Source organism: Triticum aestivum, chromosome 3A, assembly GCF_018294505.1.
Source record: "Triticum aestivum cultivar Chinese Spring chromosome 3A, IWGSC CS RefSeq v2.1, whole genome shotgun sequence".
Classification (NCBI taxonomy): domain Eukaryota; kingdom Viridiplantae; phylum Streptophyta; class Magnoliopsida; order Poales; family Poaceae; genus Triticum; species Triticum aestivum.
Window position 1 is genome coordinate 718,518,419 of NC_057800.1, and position 13,901 is coordinate 718,532,319.

The 13,901-nt window shown below is 50.1% G+C and overlaps 1 pseudogene; it reads right to left on the reverse strand.

The window, feature by feature from the left end:
* Positions 1-7,583: 7,583 nt before the first annotated feature.
* LOC123063468 (brassinosteroid LRR receptor kinase BRI1-like) lies at positions 7,584-11,276 on the reverse strand (annotated as a pseudogene).
* Between the last annotated feature and the right edge of the window lie 2,625 nt (positions 11,277-13,901).

Genomic DNA, 13,901 nt, shown 5'->3' on the forward strand with positions numbered 1-13,901 from the left:
GTTTCTCGATTATCAAATATCACCCTTCACGTGAGCCGTAAAACGGCCACTAGTGCTTAGTACGTACTAGCACTTAATACTGATCCGGTTTGATATTTTGATGTAATGCGTAACAACTTCCGTAGCCGGAGTTAAAAACGGCCGGACCAGCTCCCACAGTAAACCGGCCAGAACACATGCTGTGGCCTGGTGATTGTTAGCACTAGGATTCGACCTTCAGGTCACCGGTTCAACTCCCATGGTCCGCTCTTTTTCTTCCTGTTTATCCTCATGCCATGGATTTGCATGGCATATAGCACTCTGCACTTGCGAGGCACTGCCGCGTATAGATCTTTCAGCTATTACTTTGACTTGTTGCTCACTTTGTTCCACTCCATGCTGTACTAGTACAGATTCGATGTGGTCATGGCCACAGAGTAAGGTGGGCTGAAGACCGCTTGAAGGCGGACGCCGGTTTAGTAGTAGCTGACTTAAAAACTCCTCGCGGAGACGGCTGCGGAAGTTGGCGGCGGCCTGACACACCGGTGAGGGCGGTTTAAAGCAGCAGGGCAGGTTATAGTAACAACGAGTCCGCAGAAGTAACGGCAGCAGAGTCCAGCGGAAAGGCTTGAAGCGGAGGCATATTGGCGATGACGGTTGACGAAGGAGTACCGCAGAAGGCAGCCGCGCACTGCAGAGCCGGAGAACAGGCCCATCGGGTTGCGGTGTAGAGGACGGCGACGATTTGGAAACCACTGAGGCGCACGCGAAGCAGCGGAATCAGGCGCTTCAAAACAACAGCCGGTTCACGGAGACAAGGTGAGGTCGCGCGGTAGCCGGCTTGGCCCGCGTGCGGTTTGTGGCAGCAAAGGCCACTGGTCGGCCACGACGGCTCAGCAGTAATGGAGGCCGAGTAATCCCATAGCAGAAACAGTAACCACAGCGCGTGGTCATGGCGGTTTGTTGGTTCGCTGCTGGTGGAAGCGTAGAACGACGAGATGAAAACGCTGTCAAAGCTAGCTTGAAGCAGAGGCACCTTGACTCCTCCTCCGGGTCGTGGTGATTGGATAACCCCCGCCGGGTCGTGGTGAATTTTTTTAAAAAAAACCGGACCAAGATCCAGATATAACTAGCTGTCTCATATTTGACAAAGAACCAATCGGGCGCTTGGTGGGTGCAGACGAAGGCAAAGCGGTCACTTGGCGATGACGACAAGGACGGGAGACGAGGCGCAGCAGTGACTCGGATGGAAGGCGGAGTCCAGTCCAGCCACGGGTCATGGCCGTTTTCTCCAGGTCACGGACGCGGAAACCGTCAGGGCGGAATTTCTAATCTTGATCCGACGAACTCATAGTCGGTGTAGATCTTTCCAAAGCAGGCTTTCCTTCATCCGACCAACTGTGAACTTCTTGAATCCTAGAAAAAATCCCTCCAAAAACTCAACACCACCGTACGCAGCCCCACGGTGGACGCCAACTGTCGTGGTTTTGTCACGGCAGATGTCCTTAGTGTCGGGACTTAGTCGCGAGGCCAGCGCATCTATGCGGTAGCTTGAGAGGGGTTGATCGGGACGAGAGACGCAACACAAGACAGGGATTTAGACAGCTTCGGGCCCCGGGAAACATCATCCGGTAACAACCCTACATGCTGTTTGAGGCTAGGTCTCATTATCATCACGAGGGAGTCGCCGTAAACCGGCTCTCCTCTTTGTGTCTAGCCCTAAGATTGTTTCTTCTTGCTTGTAGCTTGTCCCTCTTTGGGGAGCCCTGCCCCTCCTTATATATGTTGAAGGGGCGGTTTACATGACTAGTCCTAGTTGGATTATGATTACTCTATTACAAGTGAAGTCCTAGTCTTGCTTCCTTTGTAAGGCAATATTCCTTGTGCTTTCTTCATAAACCGGCCCACCATTAAACGTGAACCGGCCTTCTGGGCCATGGGCCTCGTCATCCATCTGACCCGCCCGCCGGGTTACTAATGAACCGCCAAGACCGGGCGGGTAGCCCGTGAACCGCCAAGCTCCGGGCGGGTTACCAGTGAGTCGTCCAGTCCGGCCGGGTTATACTTCCAGCCGGTTTACGCCACGGGGTATATCCCCGACAGTCGGCATCCCCGATACAATGATCTTCGTGTGTTTGGTTGTTTATGCTATCCCAACACTTCCTCCACCTCACCACATAAACTCGCGCCACATGCTGCCCGTTGTATATTTCTTGGTTATCCCTCTCGACATTGTGGTTACCGCTGCCTCGACCTCACCACTCGCCGCATCATCATCTCTCGGCATGTCACGTTTGATGAAACTACATTTCCATATGCCCCACCTCCCATCCCGACACCCTCTACTCACCTTGACATCTTTGATCCGCAGACTTCTGCCGCGGCATCACCGATTCCTACCACGACCCACCATCCTCCTGCCACGACACCACATCCTGTTGTGGAAGCCCCTGCCTCGTCTTCTGCCACGACAGCGTCCCCACCTGAACAACCCTCCCCGCCATCCTCTGGCTCTGTTTCCTCCAACGCCTCATGGTCACCATCTCCCTCCCAGCCCCCTTCGACACCTCTCTCGCCGTCAGTAGAGCCTCCTCCCTCTCCCGAGTCCTCACCATCACCAACCAACATCTTGGTTCCGTCACCTATTCTTCACCATACTCGTAGTGTCACTGGCCGCCTACCACCACCTATTGATCATCTAAATCTCACCGCTAGTGTTTCCTCTCCAATCCCTCACAACTATCTCATTGCCTTGCGCGACCCCGCTTGGCGCCAGGCTATGCAAGATGAATATGCTGCACTTCTTCATAATGGCACGTGGACTCTTGTGCTTCCCCCTCCAGGAGCCAACATTGTTAGTGGAAAATGGATTTTTTTCGCCACAAATATAATTCTGATGACTCTTTAGCTCGTCACAAGGCACGTTGGGTTGTCGGAGGCTTCACACAACAGCCCGGTGTTGATTTTGATGAGACATTTAGCCCGGTTGTCAAGCCATCAACTATACACATTGTCCTCTCTCTCTCGGCCTATCCAAATCCTAGTCTATCCATCAACTTGATGTTAAGAATGCGTTTCTGCACGACAATCTTGATGAAGAAGTATATAGTCAACAACCTTCTGGATTCATTGATGCTCATTTTCCCAAACATGTATTTCGTCTTCAAAAATTACTTTATGGTCTTAAACAAGCTCCACGTGCATGGTTTCAACGCTTTGCCTCTTATGCTCATTCTATTGGCTTTCTTGAATCTAAGTTTGATGCCTCTCTCTTTGTTTTCCATCACGGTAACCACATCGCCTATTTTACTTCTTTATGTCGATGATATTATTCTCACTGCTTCATCTTCTACTACTCTTAAAACCATCATTCAAAAGCTTAGCACGGAATTCTCTATGAAAGACCTTGGTCCTCTTCATCATTTTCTTGGTATATCTGTTACTCGTACTTCTTCCACTCTTCATCTCTTACAACATCAATACATCCTTGATATTCTTTCTCGTGCTGGCATGTGTGATTGCCATCCTGCTTCTACTCCTATTGACACAAAATCCAAACTCTCCGCCACTGTTGGTTCTCCAGTTTCTAATTCTTTTCAGTATCGTAGTCTCGCTGGCGCTCTTCAATATATCACTCTCACTCTCACACGACCAGAGATCTCATATGTCGTGCAACAGGTGTGCCTTCACATGGATGATCCACGTGAGCCTCATTTTCTTCTTATCAAGCATATTCTTCGCTATCTCAAAGGGACACTTGATCTCGGTCTTACACTTCAGAAGTCCTCTAATCATAATCTTGTTGCCTATTCGGATGCTGATTGGGCTGGATGTCCGGATACTCGCCGCTCTACTTCTGGGTTCTGTGTATTTCTTGGAGATAACTTAATTTCATGGTCGTCACGTCGTCAACCAACTGTCTCTCGCAGTAGCGCCGAAGCTGAATATCGTGTTGTTGCTCATGCAGTGGCTGAGACTTGTTGGATTCATCATCTTCTACTCGAGTTAGGCTGCCCTATTGCTACTGCTACTATTGTCTACTGTGACAACGTTTCTCTACATGTCATCCAATCCAGTGCAACACCGACGGACAAACATATAGAGTTGGACATTCACTTCATGTGGGAGAAAGTTGCCATCGGTGCCCTACGTGTTCTTCATGTTCCATCTAGCTCACAATTTGTAGATGTCTTCATGAAAGGACTACCGACGCCTTTGTTTTTGGAGTTCAGGTCCAGTCTTCACATCGGCGACGGTTTGCCTCCTAGTTCAGACTGCAGGGGCGTGTTAGATGACTCGACGAATCAGCCTCCAGATCAAATACAAGTAGCAGATCAACCCACGTCATTGGTTACCATGTTTAATTCAAACCGACCTAGATTAACTTGTACTGCAAGTTTGTAACTCTTCCAGCCCATGTATATATACTGATCAATGTAAACCATCGAGTTGTGCAATTGCAGCCCAATCATATTCTGTTACAGTCAGGGCAGCGTGGAGCAGTCAGCCGTGGATCAGGAACCCGTTCAAGAGGCTGGCGGCTAAGCTCAAGGCCACGGCAAAGCAGCTCGCCAGGTGGAGTAGTAAGTATGTGGGGAATGTCAAACAACAAATACGCATCACGAACGAGGTCATTCTACGCTTGGATATTGCCATGGAGGGGAGGGTCTTGTCTCCGGCGGAGGCGGATCTCAGGAGGCTGCTCAAGCGAAAGCTGCTTGGGCTCGCCTCGCTGGAGCGCACGATCGCCAGACAGCGTGCCAGGCTTTTACGGCTTAGAGAGGGGGACGCGTGCACCCAATACTTCCACGCTCATGCCATCCACATGCAACGGAAAAACTACATCTCCAAGCTCAAGGTGGACGGTGCGCTCTCGGCGGATGACGAGGTCATGGCCGGTGCTGTGGACTCCTTCGCCCAGCTGCTAGGGGAATCCACCGAGCCTGAGTTCACGCTAGATCTGGAGGAAATTGGCGTCCCTCGCAAGGATCTCTCCCACCTCGGTCGATTGTGATTTCTCCGAGGAGGAGGTGCTGGCGGCTGTGCGCGCGCAAGGGCTGGACAAGGCGCCGGGGCCCGACGGGTTCCGGGCCAGATTTTATGTGGCTTGTTGGTCGGTCATCAGAGAAGATGTGATGGAGGCGTTTGCCTCTCTTCAAAAATTGGACTTCCGTGGTCTAACCTCCATCAATCAGGCGTTCATCACATTGCTCCCCAAATCCCCCGCAGCCTTGGAGATTCGTGAGTTTCGGCCGGTCAGCTTGATTCATAGTTTCCCAAAATTGGCGGCCAAGGTGTTGGCGATGCGGCTCACGAACGAGATGTCGGATCTGGTCGGGCCTCACCAAAGCGCATTCATCAGGGGACGGTGGCTACATGACAACTGTATGATGGTGCAAGGGATGGCTAGAAAATTGCATGCGTCTAAGAAAGAAGCAGTGATGCTCAAACTCGACATCACTAAAGCCTTCAACACGGTGGATTGGGCTTTCCTGATGGACGTGCTGCGACATATGGGCTTCGGGGCCAAGTGGATTTCGTGGATCGCTGGACTACTCGCCTCCTCCTCTACTTGGGTGTTGCTGAACGGCGTACCAGGGGAGGTCATCTTCAATCAGCAAGGTTTGCGACAAGGAGACCCGGTCTCGCCGCTCTTATTCGTCCTTGTCATGGAGGCTCTTCACCATCTCCTGGGCTCGGCTACGACGGAGGGTGTGCTGCAACCCCTTGCGGCTGCTAGCTTCCGGCAACGCACCTCCATATATGCCAACGACATGGTCACTTTCATCAAACTGGACTTGCAAAGCCTCAGGGCGTGCTCTATGCTGCTACGTGACTTCGGGATGGCGTCTGGGCTGCGCACGAATCTGATCAAAAGCTCCGCCCACCCCATTAGATGCTCGGAGGAGCAAGTTCTGCAGATTGCCACCGAACTGGAATGTCAGGTCATGAGCTGGCCCTGCAGGTATCTTGGGCTCCCGCTTTCCTTGCGTAAGGTCTCGGCGGCCCAGTTACAGTACATGATAGATAAGATGGCCGATCGGTTGCCCGCCTGGCAGGCCAAACTCCTCTACCGCGCGGGCAGATAGGAGCTTTTGCGCTCTACGCTGGCCTTGATGCCAATACATGCTATGATGGTGATTGACTTGCCGGTTAAGACGATCACCGCGGCCAACAAGATCTGTCGAGGATTCCTATGGAAGGGACGGCGGGATGTGCAGGGAGGACACTATCTTGTGGCCTGGGACAGAGTGTGCGCGCCCAAGGACCTCGGGGGCCTCGGGGTGCCCAACCTAAGGTTGATGAATGCTGCATTGCGCGCCAGATGGCCGTGGCTCCAACGGATAGACCCCCTCAGACCCTGGGCTGAGTTCAACATGCAGGTTTCACATGAGTCCTTGGGCTTGTACAAGGCGACCACGAGATGCGCCCTTGGAGATGGTGAGTCTGTGCGCTTCTGGCCGAACTGGTGGCTGTGGGATGGAAGACTAGAGGACTTGACGCCCAATCTCTACGCCTTGGTGAGACGGTCTGGCCGGCTGAAAACTGTTCGGCAGGCAATGACAGAGGGCTGGTGGCACGATATTTCGCCGGACATGTCAGCGCAAGCGCTGCGTGAGTTCATGGTGCTTGTAGACAAGACGCAATATGTGGTCCTCAGGCAAGGCGCAGATGACAGGATCTACTGGGCCTGGGAGAGCTCGGGGCAGTTCCCTGTTAGGTCGGCTTACAGGGCTTTCTTCGCTGGCATGATCGAGGCTGACGGTGCCACCCAAATTTGGAAATCGAGAGCTCCAAATTCTTGCAAGTTCTTCGTATGGCTCGCGGCAAGGAATGGGTGTTGGACGGCGGATAGATTGGAAATAAGCAGGCTCCCTCACCCCTCAACATGCCCCTTCTGTGATCAGGAGCAGGAATCGATTGATCACTTGTTGCTTGGCTGCGTGTTAGCACGGCAAGTGTGGACCAGCATCACCAATGCTTGGGGCAGACCTGCCTGGATGCCAGGGCTAGATGCGACCTTGATGGAATGGTGGACCACCCTCAACCCACAGAAACACCTAAGGAAGGAGACATGGACGGTGGTAATGCTCGTGGCTTGGATGCTATGGAAGCACGGGAATGACATCGTGTTGAATGGGGCCTCGCCTTCCGCAGACGCCGTGCTTACGAGGATTGAGCTTGAGGGTCAGGATTGGAGGGCTGCTGGTTTGCTTAAGGAGAGGGGCTCTCTCCCTGGTTTGGTAGATAGGTTGGATAGTGGCGAGTGATCCGCATGTGGACACTTTTGATTGTGTAACCATGGCTTGTAACATTACCTTTGCCCATCTTGGGCCCTTCTATCTATGCTTCTGATGCGTCATTCTTTGGCGCATCCTTGAAAAAAAGAGTCAGCCACTATTTCATTTGAAAAATCTTGAAATGTTTGTGAAATAAAAATATCACGAATTATAAAATATGTTCATGTTTAAAAATACTTATTTATTTTATAAAGTGGTCTACAATTTTTTTAAATGACATGAATCAAAAAGATATTCATCAATATTTTTTAAAAATGGGCACCAATGATAGAAAAAGAACCAGCAAAGAAGACATTACTACTTTATGTCCACAAAACAATACAAAATGTGCAAGTTTACGTACATCCAAACGCTTCAGAACTCATTTCATGTTGCAGTCATAAAATTGGATAGTACACTTTGGATGAAAAAAGAATCAGTTCCAAAACAGGTAGCAAATCATTATGTTGAACAAAGAAAACGCCAACTAGTTCTTCAAATAATATATATTGCACTGTCCTTTTTGTTTCTCCGAAACAGTTCTTCATGCAGCCACGAAGCAAGGTTGACCAATCATTGTGAAACATTTCCTAATGTAGACGATATATATTTGATGTACTCTGTTTTGACGTTCTTCATCTTTAAAACTACCTCGCTCATAGTTATCCTATCTCCAGGTGAGTCACTGGAGCAAAGCAAACCAACCTCTAGTATTGGCACAAGAAAGCTAATGTCCATGCCAAAGCATTGCAGTAGCCGTCTATCCATGACATGAACAAGTTGACCTGCCTGAAACAATTGATTAACCCATCGTCTAAGGCTCGGTTCTCCAACAAACATAGCATCCGTTGGCCTCTTCCCAGTAAAGACTTCAAGGAGCATGATGCCGTAGCTGAACACATCGCTCTTTCGTGAAGCTTTCCCGTATGACCCATACTCTGTGCAAAAAGAAGGATAAATGCACATTCCAACTGAACTGGCCAATATTAGTTAATTGGTGGCTTAACAAGAATTTGATACATTGAGCAAGATAATAAGTACTAAGTACCTGGTGACATGTACCCAATAGTGTCATGCATGTTAATGGAGAACGCAGAGTTACCATCAGCTTGTAGTAGTCTTGCAATGCCAAAATCTGCCACATGCGCCATCATGTCCTCGTCAAATAACACATTGCTTGGCTTCAAGTCGCAGTGCAAGACGATTTCATGGTAACCATGGTGTAGATATTCCATTGCCATTGACACCTCAAGCATAACACACAGTCTCTCGCGGAACCCGAATTGTGTTTCGCCCTGTTGTGAGCAGTGAAGCAATGTCTCTAAATTGCCATTTGGCATGTATTGTAGCACCAACGCTCTGAAATTCATGTTAGAACATGTGGTGATTATCCGTATCAGGTTGCGATGCCACGCCATGCGGAGCACATGGCACTTGGCCTCAAAGCTTCTAATGGCACACGTGGACCGCATGTCAAAAACCTTTATTGCAACCATCAAACCATCGCTCAGTTGTCCCTTGAATACCTTTCCGTGGCCTCCATATCCCAACATGTAATCTTCACTGAAATTACCAGTGGCACGAACAAGCTCTAGGTGTGAGACTAACTGATGGCTTGCTGGAGCTGTCAGGTCATTGGAAGATTTGGTCTTGCCGTTGTCGACTTTATTTCTCCACGATATGAAGTACAATAAAATTAAAAAAATGACAAAAGCTAGCGTGACAGCTGAGAGTAGGATTATTAGAAGTGTTAGGAGGTTGTACTTATTACTGGAAGTGGTACTTACTACTGAAGCACTACCTTGGGGTTTCAAAAATGGTTGGCATCGAGGCAGAGGGAAGCCGCACAAGCCAGAGTTGTTTGCATATTGGCTCTCTGGGAAAGTGGCAAGGGATCCCATCTCCGGTATTGATCCATTCAGCCTATTGTATGATAGATCAATCTCCGACAACGATAGCAACGAAAATGAACTCGGGATTGGGCCTTCCAACTTGTTGTGTGACAGGTCAAGCATACCTAAATTCTTGGAACCTGCAAGCTCTGCTGGGATGGCACCAGAAAGTCGATTTTGCCGAAGATTCATGATTGCTACATAGTTCATCTTACCAAGTTCCTTGGGGATCTCGGAGTCAAGCTTGTTAAAGGACAGGTCCAAGAATATCATGGAGGCATTGCTTTTCAAAGTGTGCTCTCCGCTATCCAGGATGTATACCCGTGTGAAGTTGCACGTATTCTTGCTAGCCATCTGGTTTAGTTGCTCCAAACGGACGCCGCCGATCTCAAGCAAGCTCCCCGCGCCGCGACATTTGCTGCTCTGCTCGTCGTTGCGCAAGTATATATATGTGGCCGCGCTATCATGAAGCCGATAGCCACCTTCCCGGACTGCCTCGCCAGCTCCGGTGGTATCGATCCGCTTAGCTGGTTGTCGTTCAGATCGAGCCAAATTAAACTCTTGCAGTCTCCTAGCTCCAGCGGTATACGCCCTGAGAAGGAGTTGTTGTTGAGCTTCAAGATTGCAAGGTTGTCTAGCCGCCCCAGCCAAGCCGGCACCGACCCAGAGAGCCGGTTGCTCCCCAGCGCTATCCATTTCAGATTCTTGCAGTTCATCAATTCCGACGGGATGCTGCCAGTGAGCGTGTTGTACTCGAGGATGAGGTGCTCGAGTCCGCGAGCACCACCGAGCGACACCGGAATCTCGCCCTCCAATTTGTTCTCCCACAGGATGAGGTCACGGAGACGAGCAAGGCTGCCGACGGATGTGGGGATGGAGCCATTGATGTAGTTGAGACTGAGGTCTAGAGACTCGAGGCTTTCACAGTTGGAGATCTTCGCCGGGATGCCGCCGGTAAGGTAGTTGTTCTGCAGGTAGAGCACCTCGAGCTTGGACTAGCTTGGAGCCGGTGTTCGGGCAGAGTGAGGATGGTATAGCGCCGGAGAGCTCGTTCGAGCTGAAGTCCAACATCCTCAGATTGGCAAGCCGACCTAGAGAGTCGGGCATGGAGCCATGGAAGTGGTTGAGTGATAGAGTGAGCCACGAGAGCCGTGGGGAGCGACGCAAGCAGCGTGTGTCTGGCGGAAAAGCGCCCTTTAAGTGGTTGCTGGAGAGGTTGAGCGAAACAAGAGCAGTGCAGCCGGACAGGGCCCCGGGCAGCACCTCGCCGGAGATTAAATTTCCGGATAGATCAAGTGACTCCATCCTGGAACAGTTGGTGAATGCCGGGACCTGGAGTGGCCCGGAGATCGAGTTCCAGGCGAGGTTCAGCCGACGGACTCCCCCCATCCAGCTGAGATCGCCGTCGCCGGTGATGTTGTTGTCCGAGAGGTCAAGGACATCCAGGCGGGCAAAAATGTCCCCGCCATCTCCCTTCCCGCCGCCACCGCCAACGAGTGCGTTACCAGAAAGGTTCAACTCCCTCAGCCCGTCGCACGCGCCGGCGAGCACGCGGGCGTCAGCTACGGATCCTCTTAGTGCCCTGTTGCCGGACAGGTCCAGCTGAGCCAGCTTCTGGCCGCACCGCCAGACCACGGCGACCCCGCCGCTTGCGAGGGAGCCGCTCATGTTGGCGCCTCGCAGGCTGACGACCTCGACACCACCCAGCTGCAGCAGTGTGCCCGCGACGGCGCGGAAGTCGACGTCGAGTGGGACCCCCGAGAGGGAGAGCGACACGAGCCTCTTCCCTCCCCTGACGCACGCGGCACCAGGGAAACTGCACGCGCCGTCGCCACGGGTCCATCCCCCCAGCTCCCCACGGTTCCGTACCGCCGCCTTGAACCGCTCCAGCAGCTGTTCGTCGACGCCGTCGTCCGCGGCCACCAACACCGGATCATTAGCGAGCAGCAGTAGCAGCACCGCCAGTGCCAGGCACAGAGCAGTACCCATAGTAGCGCCGACGCCCAGTGCTCAGCTATATGAGAATGTTTACAGTAGTCCTTTTGGGTTTCTGGACCGGATGAGCTGCACTAAGTTAACACTTGTAGCAAGCAGTGCTAGTAGGTATGATTGTTAGTGCCGCCGGTTGGTGGCTCGTCGTGTTCTAGCTAGGGAGAATTATACGTATATATGCGCCATGATCTCTAAAATCGACCTTTTCCTGCCTGATGTACGTAGGTGGTCCTGTATGTGGTGCCGAATTTTGCTGGTCCTCAAAAGTCGACGTCGTCAATCGAATTAGTGCAGATCATCGTGTATCATGTATACAAATTGAGTTGCTTCCTTGAAAGAGGACACGTACGCGTTGATGAAAATTGATTATCTATACGTGTGTGGATCCAATATACGACGTGTTGGAGATTGGTGCACCCATTTTTCATGATATGCACGTGAAGCATATGATACTCTCTAAAACAAGATGATTCCTCAAGGAATTCGATAAATATCTGAGGGTACGATCTTCTTCTATTGTTACGTTGTGAAACCTTGTCACTACAGCAGAATTGTTCATGGTCGTTGGACCAAAAGTCACTTAGTACGGGAGCTCTCTAAACACTCCATGGCTCTTAGACTGCTCGCCAGCAGTAATTTGAGTCGAATAATGGGAAAAAAGACTTATAGGTTTAGGGTTTAGGGTTGAACGCTAAGTTGCTCGCCATGCTAGTGAAGGTTTATGCTGAAATGTTTTACGCTTCTCTTATAAACCACTCTTTCTAGCATTCTTTCCGCAAAAAAAATGGTGTAGCATTCTCTTCCTGCCAAACGCTGTCGTCCGTATGCTGACACCAAACATGCGACGGCTGCGCCATTAGAAGCAGCTCCGCAGGCGAGTTTCCCTCCATTGGAGTTTCCCGCGCGCCCGTTCCCACATTCAAGCTTTAGCGCCATTGCCTGTCGTCTATTCGCCTATGAAGGCAACAACACTTCTATTAGCGACGACCACCACTCCTCCCCCTTAGCCTCAGCATCACCCCTCTCCCGTGGCACGCTCAAAGTAGAACACCTGCGGTATACTGCCATGAGTGAACTCTTGTAGCAGTTGTACATACTCCCTCTGTTTTAAAATAAATGTTTCAAGTTTGTACTAACTTGTCGTAGATATGGTAGTTAGTGCCGCCGGTGGGTGGGTCGTCCTGTTCTAGAGAGGAGAATTCGTACTTGTGCATCATGATGCGTTACTGGTCCTGTACGTAGTGCCGAATTTCGCTGGTCCCTCAAAAGTGGACGTCCTCAATCACATTTGCGTAGATCTATATACGCGATTACGTGTCTTGGAATCTTGACGATTATCATCGTGTATCATGCATGTATGTCGTGAATCAAAAGCACTGCTTTGTACAAAAGCTAGCTCGTTCTCCGTGGGAACCAGCCTACTAGAATTTGAAATCTGGGCACTGAGGTACGTGTATCATTGCTCGGCACCTCAGATGAAGCAGAAGCAGTTCACACGAAACCAAATATTTCCTCCATTCCCTTATACAAGGCCACTATAAAAATACATTTTGTATCTATATAAGGTCACTAACAGTAATTAAGGCAAAATTTAATAATGTTTCCTCGTACTAGCAACTTGTTTAATACTTGCATGCATGTAGTCATAATGACATTGTGCTACTTCTCATTTCTTCCTTGCATGCATGCAGGTGTATTAATAATTCTGGTTAACAAGAAGAAAGTTGGCTTGCAAAGTAGTCATTAAATTTTATATTGGTACCTGTAATTTGAGTTTGTGACTTTGTATAAAAGAATGGAGGGAGTACTTACTTGGTTTATCAGGTTCTTCCAACGTCTTTTGCTAGAATCTTTTACACTTCTCTATTAGACCAACGCTCACATACATTCACACTAACGCTCATATACATGCACACCTATGACTGCACGCATATCTTACCGTTATGAGAAGATCATTCTCATACTAAAAGAACAATGTCGAATAATTAGAATAAATCCAGGAAATTTCGAACATTGTGGCAAGTTTAGTATTTGAACCCAAAAAGACGAATTCCACCACAAGGAACCTAACAAGTTGAGCTAGACTCAGTTCATAGTTGCCTTATGTTTGACTAGCACATATGCCCGTGCCTTGCAACAGAAGAGATAATTGATGTGTCCAACAAAAGGCCTCCTCAACGATGGACGACAGAGCGAGGAGCCACGATCTTCTTGCAAGTCATGTGTGGCCGACAAGTTCTTGGTGGTTGTGGGAATGGTCAGCTTGTTAGCGGACACCAAACTTGAGCCTACCTTTTTTTTTCCTACGAGTCCACCTCCATCTCGGCAGTGTTCCCTATGTTGCTGCTCGCGGATCCGGGAGGTTGTATAGTGGTGATCCGGCCGGTTGTGGTTGCCTCCTCATTTGGTGATAGCACCAGCGACCTTCGGGGCACGGTTTCGAGCTAGGTTTTGTGGAAGATGGTGAGCAGGTCCGACTCTCTTCTCCGACGGTGTTCGGCGAAGACTTCCAGTTTGCCGTCCGGCGAGCACGGGCATGATCCGGGGCCGACGATTCATAGAGTTCGGCCTCGTCAATCTGCGATGAGCCACTCAATCGGTTCACAACGCTGCTCCAACTATGCTGGTACGGCGGACATGGTGTGTTGGGTTGCTTCTCTTCCCTGTATTCAATGTCGAGCTTTGAAGAAGATGTGTGCAGGGCGTTCAAAGAATTTATTACTTATTATTTTGTTTTTCCATAGGTCTTTTGCGCATA